The following is a 17,050-nucleotide window of genomic DNA, read 5'->3' as shown; positions in this document are numbered from 1 at the left end:
TAATAGAGCTAATAAAGCACAACAGGAGAAGAATAAGAGTGAAAATCAGATTGTGGCAAAAGAATTTGAGCAACAAATGAAGCCTAATAATAAACCATCTAGTGTTGCTTCTGAAATTAAATTGAAAAGTGCATGTTTATTTGCCACCAAATCTGATATTGATGAGCTAGATTTCAGCAAATCTGTTTGCTATGCTTTTGTGTGCAAAGAGGCATTATTTTCATTCGAGGACGTGCCTTCCTCTTTGCCTCCTGCTGTCACTAACATTTTGCAGGAGTTCTGATGAGGACATCAATACAATTGTTACACCCACAGCCCCTGCTGCTATACATACTGGACCAATTACTAGAGCTCGTGCACGCCAATTAAATTACCAGGTACTTTCGTTTCTTGGTAATGATTCTAATGTTCATGAGAATATGATGCTGCCTAAATTGGATACATTTGTTTTGCTTACAAATGAAGGGCCTAGCTTGGAGAAGGATGAACATTGGAGCAAGAACAAGCATGGAGATGATGGCATGCGCAAGGGAAACAAGAACGGAGTGACAAGTGATGATTTCAGGACTTTGAAGCCACCATAATGGGTGCATGAAGCCTTGGACGAAATATACAAGATGCCACTTCATAAATTTCGTCCCGAGGCTATTTTAGGTGCTGCGTCACCTTATTATTGGGCCAGGCCCATGTAATTTCGAAATACATAAGTATAGGCTATTTTTAGAGTCCGTATGTGTGGGGAAATAAGAGATACGGTTGATTTCGGACCCCTCCACCAAGGGCCACGAAATTCCCCCCTCTTCCTCCATATATACAGCCCTTAGGGCATCGTTTAGACTTTGGGTTTTGTTTAGATTAAAAGTTCGCCATAGCTGCAACTTCGCGTACTTCGTTTGTGTTCAACGACCAGACAAAGGCGTCACAGAACCCCACCTTGATCAATAAAGCTTTCATCTTATATTCGCAATATCCAGATTGCAATCTTAGTTTCTTGCTTGTTCTTCGTTTGCTCGCAGGAAACAGACCCTCGTGGTCAGGTTGATCGTGCTCCGGCGTGGTCAATAACCTCTCGGAGTTGGTTTAGCGATTGCTAAGGCGCGACGTCCTCGCACGTTCGTAGTCGGATCGTCAAAGTCGACTTCCACCAAAGCGATATCCATCATCTCATCGAAAGATCGGGACCCTCGCCTCTATCAGGATGTTGAGCGTTTTATTGCTCGCTGCACTACATGTCAAAAAGCTAAGTCACGACTCAATCCTCATGGTTTATATATGCCTTTGCCTGTACCTAGTGTTCCTTGGGAGGATATATCTATGGACTTTGTTTTAGGTTTACCTCGAACAAAGAAGGGGAGGGATAGCATATTTGTTGTCGTGGATAGATTCTAAAAAATGGCACACTTTATACCATGTCATAAAAGCGATGATGCTGTTAATGTTGCTGATTTGTTCTTTCGTGAAATTATTCGCTTGCATGGTGTCCCAAATACTATTGTTTCAGATCGTGATACTAAATTTCTTAGCCACTTTTGGAGATGTTTATGGGCTAAGTTGGTGACTAAACTGCTTTTTAGTACTACTTGTCACCCCCAAACTGATGGCCAAACTGAAGTAGTCAATAGAACATTGTTTACTATGCTTAGGGCTGTTTTGAAGAGTAATAAGAAAATGTGGGAGGAATGCTTGCCTCATATTGAATTTGCTTATAATCGTTCATTGCATTCTACTACTAAGATGTGCCCTTTTGAAGTTGTGTATGGTTTCCTACCTCGTGCACCTATTGATTTGTTGCCTCTTCCATCTTCGGAGAAGGTTAATTTTGATGCTAAACAACATGCTGAATTGATTTTAAAAATGCATGAGTTAACTAAGGAAAACATTGAGCGTATGAATGCCAAATATAAACTTGCTGGAGATAAGGGTAGAAAACATGTTGTGTTTGCACCTGGAGATCTTGTTTGGTTACATTTGCGTAAGGATAGATTTCCTGATTTGCGCAAATCAAAGCTCATGCCACGGGCTGATGGTCCCTTTAAGGTGTTAGAGAAAATAAATGATAATGCATATAAACTTGAGCTGCCTGCAGATTTTGGGGTTAGTCCCACTTTTAACATTGCAGATTTGAAGCCTTATTTGGGTGAGGAAGATGAGCTTCCGTTGAGGACGACTTCATTTCAAGATGGGGAGGATGATGAGGACATCAATACCATTGTTACAGCCACAGCCCCTGCTGCTATACATACTGGACCAATTACTAGAGCTCGCGCACGCCAACTAAATTACCAGGTACTTTCGTTTCTTGGTAATGATTCTAATGTTCATGAGAATATGATGCTGCCTAAATTGGATACATTTGTTTTGCTTACAAATGAAGGGCCTAGCTTGGAGAAGGATGAACATTGGAGCAAGAACAAGCATGGACATGATGGCATGCGCAAGGGGAACAAGAACAGAGTTACAAGTGATGATTTCAGGTCTTTGAAGCCTCCATAACGAGTGCATGAAGCCTTGGACGAAATATACAAGATGTCACTTCATAAATTTCATCCAGAGGCTATTATAGGTGCTGCGTCACCTTTTTATTGGGCCAGGCCCATGTAATTTCGAAATAAATAAGTATAGGCTATTTTTAGAGTCCGTATGTGTGGGGAAACAAGAGATAGGGTTGATTTCGGACCCCTCCACCAAGGGCCACGAAATTCCCCCTCTCTTCCTCCATATATACAGCCCTTAGGGCACCGTTTAGACTTTGGGTTTTGTTTAGATTAAAAGTTCGCCATAGCTGCAACTTCGCGTACTTCGTTTGTGTTCAACGACCAGACAAAGGCGTCACAGAACCCCACCTTGATCAATAAAGCTTTCATCTTATATTCACAATATCCAGATTGCAATCTTAGTTTCTTGCTTGTTCTTCGTTTGCTCGCAGGAAACAGACCCTCGTGGTCAGGTTGATCGTGCTCCGGCGTGGTCAATAACCTCTCGGAGTTGGTTTAGCGATTGCTAAGGCGCGACGTCCTCGCACGTTCGTAGTCGGATCATCAAAGTCGACTTCCACCAAAGCGATATCCATCATCTCATCGAAAGACGGGACACCTTTGCCTCTATCATCATTGAAGCCTGGTTCGGGGGCTACTGAGGGAGTCCTGGATTATGAGGTGTCCGGATAGCTGGACTATACCTTCGGCCGGACTCCTGTACTATGAAGATACAAGATTGAAGACTTGGTCCCATGTCCGGAAGGGATTTTCCTTGGCGTGGAAGGCAAGCTTGGCGATACGGAGATGTAGATCTCCTACCATTGTAACCGACTCTGTGTAACCCTAGCCCTCTCCGCTGTCTATATAAACCGGAGGGTTTTAGTCCGTAGGACGAACAACAATCATACCATAGGCTAGCTTCTAGGGTTTAGCCTCTCTGATCTCGTGGTAGATCTACTCTTGTACTACCCATATCATCAATATTAATCAAGCAGGACGTAGGGTTTTACCTCCATCAAGAGGGCCCGAACCTGGGTAAAACATCGTGTCCCCTGCCTCCTGTTACCATCCGCCTAGATGCACAGTTCGGGACCCCCTACCCGAGATCCGCCGGTTTTGACACTGACAACCCGCCTCAGGACCATGTCACCTGTCTCGAGCGTCATGGAGCGAATGTTGCGGCAGTGGTAGCGCCACAGCGCTTGCTGGTACCTTCCCTCCCTTAATGCAGCTTCGCGACGTCGTTCCTCCCCCAACACGAGATCCATCCCCCGCATGGCGTCCTACTGCGTTTTGTCGAACGCCAGGACCCGTGCGGAGCGATGCCTGACCTCGTGAGGGAGGACTGCTTCAGCTCCGTAGACGAGGAAGAACGGAGTCTCGCCCGTTGGCTTGGTAACGGTGGTGCGGATGGACCACAACACGGACTGGAGCTCGTCGTGCCAGCCCCTGCCGCATACCTCCAGCTTCTTCTTAAAGGTCCTGGTCTTGAGGCCCCTCAGGACCTCAGCGTTGGCGCACTCGGCCTGACCATTGCTCGTGGGGTGGGCTACCGAAACGTAGTAGATCTACGTTCCAAGGTTAGCACAATAGGTTTTAAAGAGGTTACTAGTGAACTACGAGCTATTATCTATGATGATGCGGTTGGGGACCCCGAAGCGGCTCACGAGGCCCTTGATGAACTTGATGGCAGAGCCGGCTGGAATGGCTCGGACGGCTTCCACGTATGCCCACTTAGTGAACTTATCGATGGCAACGTAGAGATAGCGGTAGCCCCCTGGCGCTCACAGGAACGGGCCTCGGATGTCCAGCCCCCAGACCGCGAATGGCCATGTGAGCGGGATGGTTTGGAGGCCCTGAGCAGGCTAATGGATTTGCTTGGCGTGGAACTGGCAAGCTTCGCAGGACTTCACCAGCTCGGCTGCATCGTTAAGTGATGTAGGCCAATAGAATCCGCTGCGGAAGGCCTTGCCAACGAGGGTCCATGATGACGAGTGATGTCCACAGTCCCCGCCATGTATGTCAGTCAGCAGCTCCCTCCCTTGATCACTGGAGATGCAGCGCAGCGTGACGTCGTTCGGTTGTTTCCTATACAACTCCCTGTCTTGAATGCAGTATGCCGTGGCCTGTCGGGACACGCGCTCCGCGTCCTCTTCTTTCTCCGATAGTGTCCCGTGCATCAGTTACTCCCTTAACTCCTTGGTCCAGCACTCCTCCTGGGGCTCGAGCGCCAAGAGCAGCCGAACTCCTGAGGTTGGGCCGCAATCTAGGGCTCCCGAGGCCGGGGGCTGAGGGAGCTCCTCGTGAGGTTGAGTCGTGCTTGAAAGAGGCGGCGTAGCTGACGGCTTGAAGAGCTGCTCTTCAAAGACGCCGGGCTCCTGCGGTTGACGCTTGGATGCTCTCTTGGCGGTGTCGTCGGCTTCCTTGTTGGTGCCCCGGGGCACGTGCTAGAGCTCCAAGCCTGCGAACTGCTTTTCCATTTTGCGCACCTCAGCAAGGTATGCCTCCATGTGCTCGTCCTTTGGCTCGTACACTTTGTTGGAGAAGTTGACAAGGAGCTGCGGGTCGCCCTTGACGGTAAGGCGTCTCACCCCCATAGCCGCCGCAGCCTTCAGGCCGGCTATTAGGCCCTCGTATTCTGCGATATTGTTAGAGACCTTCTCGCCGTGCTGAAAGCAAAGTTGCTCGGTGTAGCAAAGCTTGTCCGGAGTGGGCGAGATGAGCACTACTCCAGCCCCCGCGCCTCGGTGCGCAAAGGCGCCATCAAAAGACATGACCCAGCCGTCTGGCGCCTCACTTGATGGGGAAGTGGACCGGTCTTCTCCTTCCTCAAGAGCCGGGGCATCTGTCCATTCTGCCACAAAATCGGCAAGCGTGGCTCCCTTGATGACCCTGGTGGTGCTAAACTCCAGCTGAAATGCTTGCAGCTCGATGTTCCATTCAGCGACTCTTCCGGCTGAGTTTGGGCTCCTGAGTATCCTCTCTAACGGGTAAGACGAGACGACCTTGATGGGGTGCCCCTGGAAGTAGTGCCGCAGCTTGCGCGAGGCCACCAAAAGTGCGAGCAGGAGCTTCTGTGGCATGGGGTAGCGTGCCCTTGCATCCCGCAGTACAGTGCTGACAAAGTACACTGGGTGCTCGACGAGGGTCGGTACACCATTGAGTCTCGGGTCCCGCGTAGATTGCGGCATATCCTGAGGTGATGGGTCTCCTGAGACCCGGCCGCCCTCGGGAGCCTTCTCGATGTTGCTCTGTTGAGCTAGGTCTTCCACCGCTGATGGTTTCACTGCACCTCTCCGGCCTGGTGTTGTATCAGCCCTACCCTTATCTTGACGCTCTTCCCGAATCGCCACCAACTCCGTGCTGGCAGAGTATGGGGTGGCGGCAAGGTAGAGCAAGAGAGGCTCGAGAGGCCGTGGGGCCACCATCACCGGGGCGCTGGTGAGGTATTTCTTGAGGTCTCGGAAGGCCTGGTCGGCCTCCGAGGTCCACTCGAAGGGGCCTTTCTTCTTCATGAGCTTAAAGAAGGGCAAGGCGCGCTCACCTAGCTTAGAGATGCAACGCCCTAACGCGGTCACCCGTCCTGCCAGTTTTTGCATCTCCTTGAGGGTCTGTGGTGGGCTCATGTCTTCGATGGCCTTGATCTTTTCCGGGTTTGCCTCGATCCCTCTGTGGGATACGAGAAACCCTAGCAACTTGCCGGATGGGATGCCAAACACACACTTTCCCGGGTTAAGCCTCAAGTTCACTTCGCGCAAGCTCTCGAAGGTCTCCTCCAAGTCTTGAATCAACGTCCTCGCCTCGCGAGATTTAACCACTATGTCATCAACGTATGCCTCTGTGTTCCTGCCGAGCTGCCGCCCCAAGGCGATGTGCATCAGCCACTGAAAGGTTGCGCCCGCGTTGCGAAGGCCGAAAGGCATGCAGGTGTAGTAGTACACCCCACATGGTATCAAGAAGGCCGTCTTCTCCACATCCTCCATCGCCATCTTGATCTCATGGTATCCAGAGAACGCATCCAAGAAACATAGTAGGCCGCACTCGGTGGTGGTGTTGATAATTTGATCGATACGCGGAAGGGGGAACGGGTCTTCGGGGCAGGCTTTGTTTAGGATGGTGAAGTCGACGCACATCCGTTCCTTCCCGCCTTTCTTCGGCACTACAACGGGGTATCGAACTTCCCGGATTGTACCTGCCGCCTCCAGCTTGCGTGTCTCTTGGACGATGAAGGCTTGCTTCTTAGTGGACTGCCGTCTTGCTCGCTGCTTCACGGGGCATACGTTGGGGTACACCTTTAGATGATGCTGGATTACCTCTCTCGGGACCCCTACTAGTTGATCGGGCTCCCACGCGAATATCTCCATGTTCGCGCGCAAGAACCTCACCAAAGCTTCTTCTTGTCCCGGGTTAAGGCCGGTTCCTATGGTGAAGGTGGCTCCTGAAGACCCATCCTCATTGACCGACACCTGCTTGGTCTCTGCCTTGTCTTGGGTGAACAACTGCTTTTTCTTGGTGGGCGCGGCCTCCTTGGCCTCTGGCGCACCGGCGCCGGCTGGCTGTGCTGCTGCCGCGGACTTGAAGGCGAGCCTGAGCACCATCACGGCGTCCTTAGCGTCCCCTTGGATGGTGATGACGCCCTTGCTCCCTGGCATCTTCATGAGGTTGTAGGCCGGGTGAGTTGCCGCCAGGAACTAAGCAAGGGCCGGGTACCCGAGGATGGCATTGTACGAGAAACCGATGCGGGCGATGTCGAAGTCCACCAGCTCGGTGCGATAGTTATCCCGCGTGCCAAAGGTGACAGGGAGGCAGATCTGCCCCAAGGGGTGAGCAGCTCCACCGCCCCCTTTGAAGGGCTTGCTGAGGCCGAGCCGTTTGAGCGGCACATGAAGAAGGCTGAAAGCTTCCACCCAGAGCAGGTTGAGACCAGCGCCGCCGTCGATGAGGGTCTTGGTGATGGCCACGTTGCAGATGGTGGGCGTGCAGAGCATCGGAAGCATCCCTGAGCCGGCGGTGGAGCCGGGGTGGTCTTCCGAGTCGAAGGTGAGGTCGGCCCGGCGCGGCCCAACCAGGCGGAGCCCCCGAGCGCTTGCAGGCGGCCCCAATCTGGCGGAAGAAAGGCTTGACATGGCGATCTGAAGGAGGTTCTTGGGAGCCGCCCAGCAGTGCCGCGACGACGTGGTGTGCCGGTGCCACGTAGCGCGCAGTGAAGAGGTCGCAGAGTTCCCCCCAGGACGTCACCGTGGATCCCGGGAGGCCGAGCAGCCAAGCGCGCGGCTCACCGGCGAGGGCCAGGGGGAACAAGTTTGCCATGATCTTTTCGTCACCTTCGGCTTCGAGGATGGCCTCCTCGTATGCTAGTAGGAAGAGCACCGAGTCTGCCGCGCCGTCGTAACGCGGTGGCAACTCCCGCCTGAAATTGACCGGCCACTGCACCCACCGGAGAGCAAGGGCCGGGGCTTGGTACCCAGAGTCCCTGCTGCTGGCGCCGGCCGAGGAGGTCAATGGCAAGGCACCTACCATGGGAGCGCGGTGCGGCGGTACGAGGCGCTAGTTGATGGAGAAAAGCTCTGGCGCACCCCTACCTGGCGCGCCAAATGTCGGGGTATGGGGTCCCGGCAAACCCTTAAGGTTCGAACACTGGAGTGCGCATGAAGTCTTTCCCTCCAACCGATCTATGCTCTAGCTCGCTAGGATCTTGCGGACGAACTCGACGAACTCGCAACACAGAAGGACACTAGGTTTATACTGGTTCGGGCCACCATTGTGGTGTAATACCCTACTCCAGTGTGGTGGTGGTGGATCGCCTCTTGGGCTGATGATGAACAATACAAGGGAAGAACGGCCTCCCGAGGGTGAGGCGTTCTTGTGCTCGGCGAGCTTGTGTATGTGGGGGTGGTCTCTAGCTAAGATCAAATCGTCCTCTCCAGCTTCGATCCTCTCTCCACTGTGGTGGCTAGTCCTATTTATAGAGACCCTGGTCCTCTTCCCAAATATCGAGCGGGAAGGGAGCCAACTATGGCAGGCTAATTTGAAGGGGGACAGCTATACAAGCTATCCTGACAAAAGTAGTCTTCGCCTGCACAAAGTTCTGGTGGTGACGTTGTTCTGGGCTCCACGGTGACCTCCTTCTTGCAGTCCATGGTCTTGGTCTTGTTGCACCGAAATGGCAACCTTTGCCTGAGACCTCGGTACTCCGTGGCTGCGGTTGCCCCCTTTGCACCAAAGAGGAAACAAGGACGTTGTGCGCGCTGGCGCCCGCCTGGTGTCGATCGTCAAGGCTCATGTCACGAGAACCTCGTGAGGTTCGCCTTGACTTGATATCTCCGCTCCTCGTGAGCCTTCCTGGCTAGGCCACTCCAGAGGAGGTCTTGTGATGAGGACATCAATACAATTGTTACACCCACAGCCCCTGCTGCTATACATACTGGACCAATTACTAGAGCTCGTGCACGCCAACTAAATTACCAGGTACTTTCGTTTCTTGGTAATGATTCTAATGTTCATGAGAATATGATGCTGCCTAAATTGGATACATTTGTTTTGCTTACAAATGAAGGGCCTAGCTTGGAGAAGGATGAACATTGGAGCAAGAACAAGCATGGAGATGATGGCATGCGCAAGGGGAACAAGAACGGAGTTACAAGTGATGATTTCAGGACTTTGAAGCCACCATAATGGGTGGATGAAGCCTTGGACGAAATATACAAGATGCCACTTCATAAATTTCGTCCCGAGGCTATTTTAGGTGCTGCGTCACCTTATTATTGGGCCAGGCCCATGTAATTTCGAAATACATAAGTATAGGCTATTTTTAGAGTACGTATGTGTGGGGAAACAAGAGATAGGGTTGATTTCGGACCCCTCCACCAAGGGCCACGAAATTCCCCCCCTCTTCCTCCATATATACAGCCCTTAGGGCATCGTTTAGACTTCGTGTTTTGTTTAGATTAAAAGTTCGCCATAGCTACAGCTTCGCGTACTTCGTTTGTGTTCAACGACCAGACAAAGGCGTCACAGAACCCCACCCTTATCAATAAAGCTTTCATCTTATATTCGCAATATCCAGATTGCAATCTCAGTTTCTTGCTTGTTCTTCGTTTGCTCGCAGGAAACAGACCCTCGTGGTCAGGTTGATCATGCTCCGGCGTGGTCAATAACCTCTCGGAGTTGGTTTAGCGATTGCTAAGGCGCAACGTCCTCGCACGTTCGTAGTCGGATCGTCAAAGTCGACTGCCACCAAAGCGATATCCATCATCTCATCGAAAGACGGGACACCTTTGCCTCTATCATCTTGCATCGTCCGCCTCGCGAGGCTTGGACCCTCGCGAGGGTCTTGGGTGCTTTGTTGTTGAAGATGAGTCGTACGGCCTGCTGGCTTAGCCACGCCACGGGCCGCATGCAGGCAAGTCTGGGGACCCCCGTTCCCAGAACGCCGATAGTGGTCCTGCTTCTTCTTGTGGTGTATGGCACTTCATCGTCCTCATCATGTTCCATCTTCGGGTCGCCGTACTTGTCGAAGTCTTGCTCATTGGCGACTACATCCATTCCGATGATCTTCCTTTTGCCTCTCCTCATGACAACACGACTGGGCTTTGACGGGTCGGTAATGAAGAAGCATTGGTCCACTTGGGAAGCCAGTACCCATGGCTCATTTTTCGCGGTGACGTTTACGCCCGCGGTCTTGGATTTGGCTTCGGGTATAACCATGGTGGTGAAATACCGGTCTTCTTTTATGACGCTCTTGGCCCATCTGACACGGAACATCAGGACCTTCTCTCCAGCGTAGCTCAGCTCCCAGATCTCCTCGATCCTTCCGTAGTATATGTCCTTGTCGTTACCGGTGTAGGATTCCATTGTTACCCCGGAGTTCTGATAACCATCGCTCTTCATGTCCTTGTCCTCGGTGTAGAATGTGTAGCCGTTGATATCGTACGCCTCATAGGTCATCAAGTTGTGCTCAGTGCCCTGTGACAAGGCGAATATGAGTTTTTCTTCCGCGGAAGAATCCTCATGTAAAGGCTACGACAGAAGCTTCTCCTTGAACCAACGCGTGAAACATGAGTTGTGCTCTTTGATTATATCTCCGTCCATCCTCTGTTGGCCTGGGTCATTGTACGTCTTCTCAATAATGGTTTTGTGCTCTACCACCCAAGGATCGGCCACGTCTATGTGTTGTAGTGTGACTAGGTTTTCTCTTTCAAAGTCGACATGCATTTCGCGGCGACCCTCGCGGTGACCCCATCCAGCGAGCCTGCCGAGGTGCCTGTTGACGGGCAGACCAACGGGGTTCTCGATGCCTAGATAATTCGTGTAGTAGGAGATGCACTCTTCGGTCAGAAAGCCCCTGGCTATGCTTCCCTCTGGACGTGACATGTTGCGAACGTATCCTTTGATGACACATTCATCCTTTCGAACGACATCATGTTGTGCAGGAACGTCGGCCCGAGTTGGATGATATCCTCCACGATATGGACCAGCAGATGCACCATAACATCGAAGAATGCGGGCGGGGAGTACATCTCAAGCTCGCATAGTATCACCAGGATCTCTTCCTGTAGCCTTCTGAGATGCCTCACGCCAACCGACTTCTGAGAGATGACGTCGAAAAAGTTGCATAGGACAAATAGCATTTCACGGACGTGCGCGTCCATGATCCCATGGATTGCAACTGGAAGTATCTGCGTCATCAGCATGTGACAGTTGTGAGACTTCATGCCGTTGAACTTCTGCTTCACTGAGTGTAGGTATCTGCTTATCTTCCTCGTGTAACCGTAAGGAAGTTTTACTCCTACGAGGCAGGTGAAAAACTGCTCGATCTCCTCCTGACTTAGAGTGAAGCACGCGGGAGGGTAGTCATTTCTGGTCTTCTTGGCCTTTGTGCCTTTGCGACGACTTTCCGTGTCCTGCTTCACCTCATCATCATCATCATCATCATTAGCGTGAAGCTCCTCCCTGATGCCCATTGATTTCTAGTCTGCCCTTGCTTTCGGCCCATCTTTGGTCCTCTCTGGCATGTTGTGCAGGGTACCAAGCAGACTCTCGCAAATGTTCTTCGTGATATGCATGACATCAAGGCTGTGAGGCACACGGTGGATCTTCCAGTACGGTAAGTCCTAGAAAACAGACCTCGTTTTCCATACCTTCAGCAGTGGCTCTGGCGCCTTTCACTTCTTTCCCGGCTCTGGCGCCTTTTGATTCTTTCCCGGCAGTGGGCAATCTTTCCAATTTTTCAACAGCTCGTCTATTTCCTCACCGCTCCTCGTACACGGGCGTCTTCGGGGTTCGGTTTCACCATCGAACAGATCCTTGCGTTTTCTCCATGGGTCATTGTCGCGAAGCCAGCTTTGATGTCCCATGAACACGGTTTTCAAAGACCCAGGATCTCTATCTAGCTGGCGATACATTTTGTCATCGATGCACCTGACACATCCAAAAAATCCGTGGACCACCTGCCCCATGACATATCCGTAACCGAGATAGTCATGCACCATCGTGAGCAGTGCGGCTCTCATAGGGAAATATTCTTTCTCTGCGGCGTCCCACGTATTGGCTGGTGTTTTCCACAGCGTGTCTAGCTCCTCTTTCAGCAACCCCAGATACAGATTGATGTCGTTCCCTGGTTGTTTCGGCCCTTCAATTAGCATACTCATGTGAATGTACTTCCTCATCATGCACAACCAGGGGGGAAGGTTGTACATCCACACAAACACGGGCCAGGTGCTATGTGTGCTTCTCTGGCTGCCAAACAGATTGACTCCACCGGTGCTCGCGCCCAGCACGATGTTCCTTGGATCGTCCCCAAATTCTGGGTGTTCGAAGTTCAGCGCTTGCCACTGGCTCGCATCCTTAGGGTGACTCAGCATCTTGTCTTTTTTATTTATCTCCGGATCATTTCCGTCATCTTCTCGCATCTTCTCCTCCCTATCCGCGTGCCAACGCAGGAGCTTTGCTAGCTTAGGGTCCGTGAAATACCGCTCCATACGAGGAGTGATTGGAAAGTACCACACCACTTTTCGAGGAGCTTTCTTCCTCTTCTTGTATCGAGTGACTCCGCACACCAGACATATGGCAGACTCCGCGTGCTCGTCCCGATAAATGATGCAATTGTTCATGCACACATGGTATTTCACGTGCGGTAAATCCAGAGGACACACGATTTTCTTCGCCTCCTAGAAACTGGTCGGGCACTTGTTCCCCTCGGGAAGACGTTCGTGCCAGAATGACATGTTCTCGTCGAAGCATGCATCGGTCATTTTGTGTTTTACCTTCATCTCCAGAGCCATGAGCGTTACTTTCAAGCGGGTATCCTCGGGCTTGCATCCTTCATACAATGGATTAACCACGTCTATCTCCAGTTGGTCTAGCTTGGCTTTCTCTTAGGCGGCAGCTCTTGTGTTATCCGTCTGCTTGAGAAGAATATGAGGGTCCTGCACCCAGCCCATCGATGGTCCATCGTCGTCTGCTCCGGCATCTTCATCTTCATGATCATGCCCTTTGTCTTGATCTTCCTCATCATCATGTCCGGCATCACCGTCGTGATCATGTCCTGGAGATTCTTCGTCTTCTCGCCCGCCCTCGCCGCGGTGGTTGTCTTGCTGCCCTTCCTCATTTCTTGCCCAGCCCCCATAGACGACTTCAGAGTCATCTTCATCACCTTGCCACCGATAGCCATCCATGAAACCACGCAAGAGCAGGTGGTCCCGCACCTGCCCGGAATCCGGATCCGCAATAAGGCTCTTCAGCTTGCATCTTCGACACAGACATCTTATCTCCGTCTCGTTCTTTTAAAGCATCTCGGCCTTCGCGGAGCTCAAAAACCTATTCACGATGCCTTCAGTCATCGTGCGGACCATGGTCGCCTGCGGGGTAGAGCAAAACGATATTTTAGAACCAAGAAAAAATTTGGCATGACTTTCCTAAAAATAGGACCAAAAAGAATGCATAGTTCCAAATTCTCGCCGAAACGGAAATGAATCAACATTTTGGCAAAATATTGGCAACTATCACATTTCAAATTCCGGTACCTGCAAACACAAACATATATGCAACACCACAAACATACGTAGATCTAGCTAGGCCATAAAAGTGCATGTGCACGTTGTTGGAGGGAGAAAAAGTAGATCTACAACATAAAGAAAACTTTCCCCTTACTTACCTATCAAAAAAGGTAATTTAACAACTTTAATTTGGGTGAATCTATGCTGCAAATGAGGTGAGGGGGAGGAGGCAGCCGAGACAAGCTTGGAGGAGGAGGAGAGAATGAAGTGGGAAAAGTGAGTGTGGTAGAGGTGGCTGTCCAAAATATCTAGCTGGTCTCAGGTTACTAATGGCGCAACACCTACAAATGCGCCATTAGTAACCCTGGTTACCAATGGCGCACCTACCAGGGGTGCACCATTACTAGTTTTGCAAAAAATATATAATTCTCAGTACTGGCGCACCGTGGGTGTGGTGGGCCATTACTAGTTTGAGCTAGTAATGGCGCACTTCGCCCAGGTGCGCCATTACTACTTTTGGGAAAAAAAGATAAAAAAATTGTCAGTAGTGGGGCACCGAGCGTGAGGTGCGCCATTACTAGTTAAAACTAGTAATGGCACACTGTGCCCTTGTGCGCCATTAATAGTTTTGGAAAAATAGAAAAATAAAATTTGCTAGTAATGTCACACCGTGTGTCTGGTGCGCCATTAGTAATGAGGACAATAACGGCGCACCTGTATCTGGTGCGCCATTGCTATATAGCAGTGGTGCACCACATACATGGTGCGCCATTAATGACGATATCAGCTATAGCCCTTTTCCTAGTAGTGCGACTCGGAGCATAGGCAACCATGCCGACGTACTTTACATTTCAGGCCTCATGAATTACGTACAAACCCCCTGCAGAAGAATAAATAAATAAATTACTACATGCAAACCAGATTATTTTCATAGAAACTGGAGCACATTCATTAAATTTTGGACATAACACATTTATAAAAAATGAACGGACCTAAACCAGTCCAATGGCCTCTTTGATTCGTAGGATACTGAAAACACAGTAATGGGGAAAATATGATGGCGATGGAGGAGGAGCAAGAGGAGGAGTATTTTACATGCTAGAGACTGGACTGTAGCACATTGTTTTTTATGGCCATATCACCACATTGTTTCTATGGCCTATCGCCTGCTGGTTCACTGGGATGTCGTGTTTCGCACTCCTCCGACCTGAGTAGTAGTATATACACTATATGTACCACATGATTCTTTGCTCCTTCTTACTTCGCCGACATGTTGGAGAGCCAGCATCTGGGTCGACATGTCATGCACCATATTACAGTGGGGAATGGAAGGGGGCATCACCCCGGTCCTAGTGCTAGTAATTAATGACTATAGTGAGTAGTCATATCCCGAGACCCCATCTTTTCAGCAGTAACGCACCGTCAAATCGCACAGCCCTACCTCTCCTGCAGTAAGTTGAATCCCCTACTCTGTCACCCTCCTCACCTCTTTGTCAAACCGGCAACGTGAAAACTGCCACGCGTATTGCCCGGGAAAAGCCCCGCTGTCGGTGTCAAAACCGGCGGATCTCGGGTAGGGGGTCCCGAACTGTGCGTCTAAGGCTGATGGTAACAGGAGGCGGGGGACACAATGTTTACCCAGGTTCGGGCCCTCTCGATGGAGGTAATACCCTACTTCCTGCTTGATTGATCTTGATGATATGAGTATTACAAGAGTTGATCTACCATGAGATCGTAGAGGCTAAACCCTAGAAGCTAGCCTATGATTAGGATTGTTCTTTTCCTACTGACTAAACCCTCCGGTTTATATAGACACCGAAGGGGGCTAGGGTTACCCAGAGTCAGTTACAGAGAAGGAGATCTACATATCCGAATCGCCAAGCTTGCCTTCCACGCAAAAGAGAGTCCATCCCGGACACGGGGCGAAGCCTTCAGTCTTGTATCTTCATAGTCCAATAGTCTGGCCAAAGTATATAGTTCGGTTGTCCAAGGACCCCCTAATCCAGGACTCCCTTAATAGCCCCTGAACTAGGCTTCAATGACGATGAGTCCGGCGCGCAGATTGTCTTCGGCATTGCAAGGCGGGTTCCTTCTCTGAATACTCCATAGAAGATTTTGAACACAAGGATCGTGTCCGGCTCTGCAAAACAAATCCCACATACCACCGTAGAGAGTACAATATTCCACAAATCCAATCCGCTGACAACTTTTCCTAACGTGACACCACGCCATGATCCGATCTTTATTCGAACCGTTCTCCCTAACCAGCTACTGCGCATGTCGTAAGGCAGTTTTATGGGCATGTCTTATCGAAGAAGAGATCGTGTCCCCCTATCTCGGGATTCTCATCAATACGGGTATGGGTAATCCAACCGCGTCTTTAGCGCGACGCTTGGGGAATAAGCGAGTTTACCGGGCAAGTGGGGAGGCGCTGGATCCCTACCGCCTTTATAAGGAGATAAGGACTCCCCTTTTTCACCCACGCCTTCTCCTTCTGCTTATCCATTCCCCTCTGCTCGAGCCCCAGCGCCCAAGTGTTCGCCCTCTCCGGCCACAAAGGCCTTTCGAAAATGTCTGGATCCGGACCAGGAGGCAAATGGATGGTCTCTACCATCTGGGAGAAGGATATCAAAAAGCTTCGGGTGGCCGGGTACCTGGCCCAGAAAATCAGCCACCGTCTCCCAACAGCAGGATAGATCGTCCCCACTCCGGAACCCCACGAGAGGTTGTTTTCCTCCCTCATTTTGTCCACGGCATCATGTATTACTATGGGATCGATTTTCATGATCTATCCCCCAATTCCTTCCTCAACATCTCTACGTTCATCGTCGTGTGCGGGGCCTTTCTCCGCATCTCGCCACACTTCGGCTTATGGCTAAAGATCTTTAATGGGAAGCCCAAGGTAGTGGGTGGTGAGCACACCGAGTGTGGAGGCGCCATGGTGAGCAAGATGCCCAATGTCACATGGCCAATAGGTACTTTCAATGATTCCGTCAAAGAGTGGCAGCAGCAGTGGCTTTACATCACTGCGCCGCGTGGCACGAAATGGGCCGCTGCTCCTGAATTCCGATCCGGAGCCCCCCTGCGGCTTACGTCCTGGCCCAAGAAGGGCCTAGATTGGTCTTCGTCTGACGAGCTGTCGGCGCTTCAGACGCGCGTCAAGAATATGGAAGACAAGGATATCAAACTTGTCAATGTAGTCCAGGTGATGTTAGTTCGTCGGATCCTTCCTTGTCAACACCGGGCTTGCAATTTACGGAAATTCGACCTGGCCAAGCACCAGACCCTGCGAGAGCTCTTTGGCTCCTCACACAAAGATATCTGGAAGGTGCTTTTTAAGTCCGGCAAATCATGGCCGGACTCAGCCGAGGACCGCTGGTACCACCTGTCCCGCCCCGCATGTTCGGTAAGCCATTATAAGTTTTATTCGGATAACCCAAGGGAAACGCTTCATGTGTTTTCCACAACTCTCCTAGGGCTGGGCAAAGAAGGCAGAGCAGATCTACTCTCCGGCCCCGCTACCTGAAGAACCGGCCGGCCCGCTTCTAAAGAAGATGCTGGTCCCGGCGCCCTACA

The sequence above is a fragment of the Triticum dicoccoides genome, chromosome 3A, assembly GCF_002162155.2.
Source record: "Triticum dicoccoides isolate Atlit2015 ecotype Zavitan chromosome 3A, WEW_v2.0, whole genome shotgun sequence".
NCBI classification, from domain to species: Eukaryota; Viridiplantae; Streptophyta; class Magnoliopsida; order Poales; family Poaceae; genus Triticum; species Triticum dicoccoides.
This window is presented reverse-complemented; position numbering follows the sequence as displayed.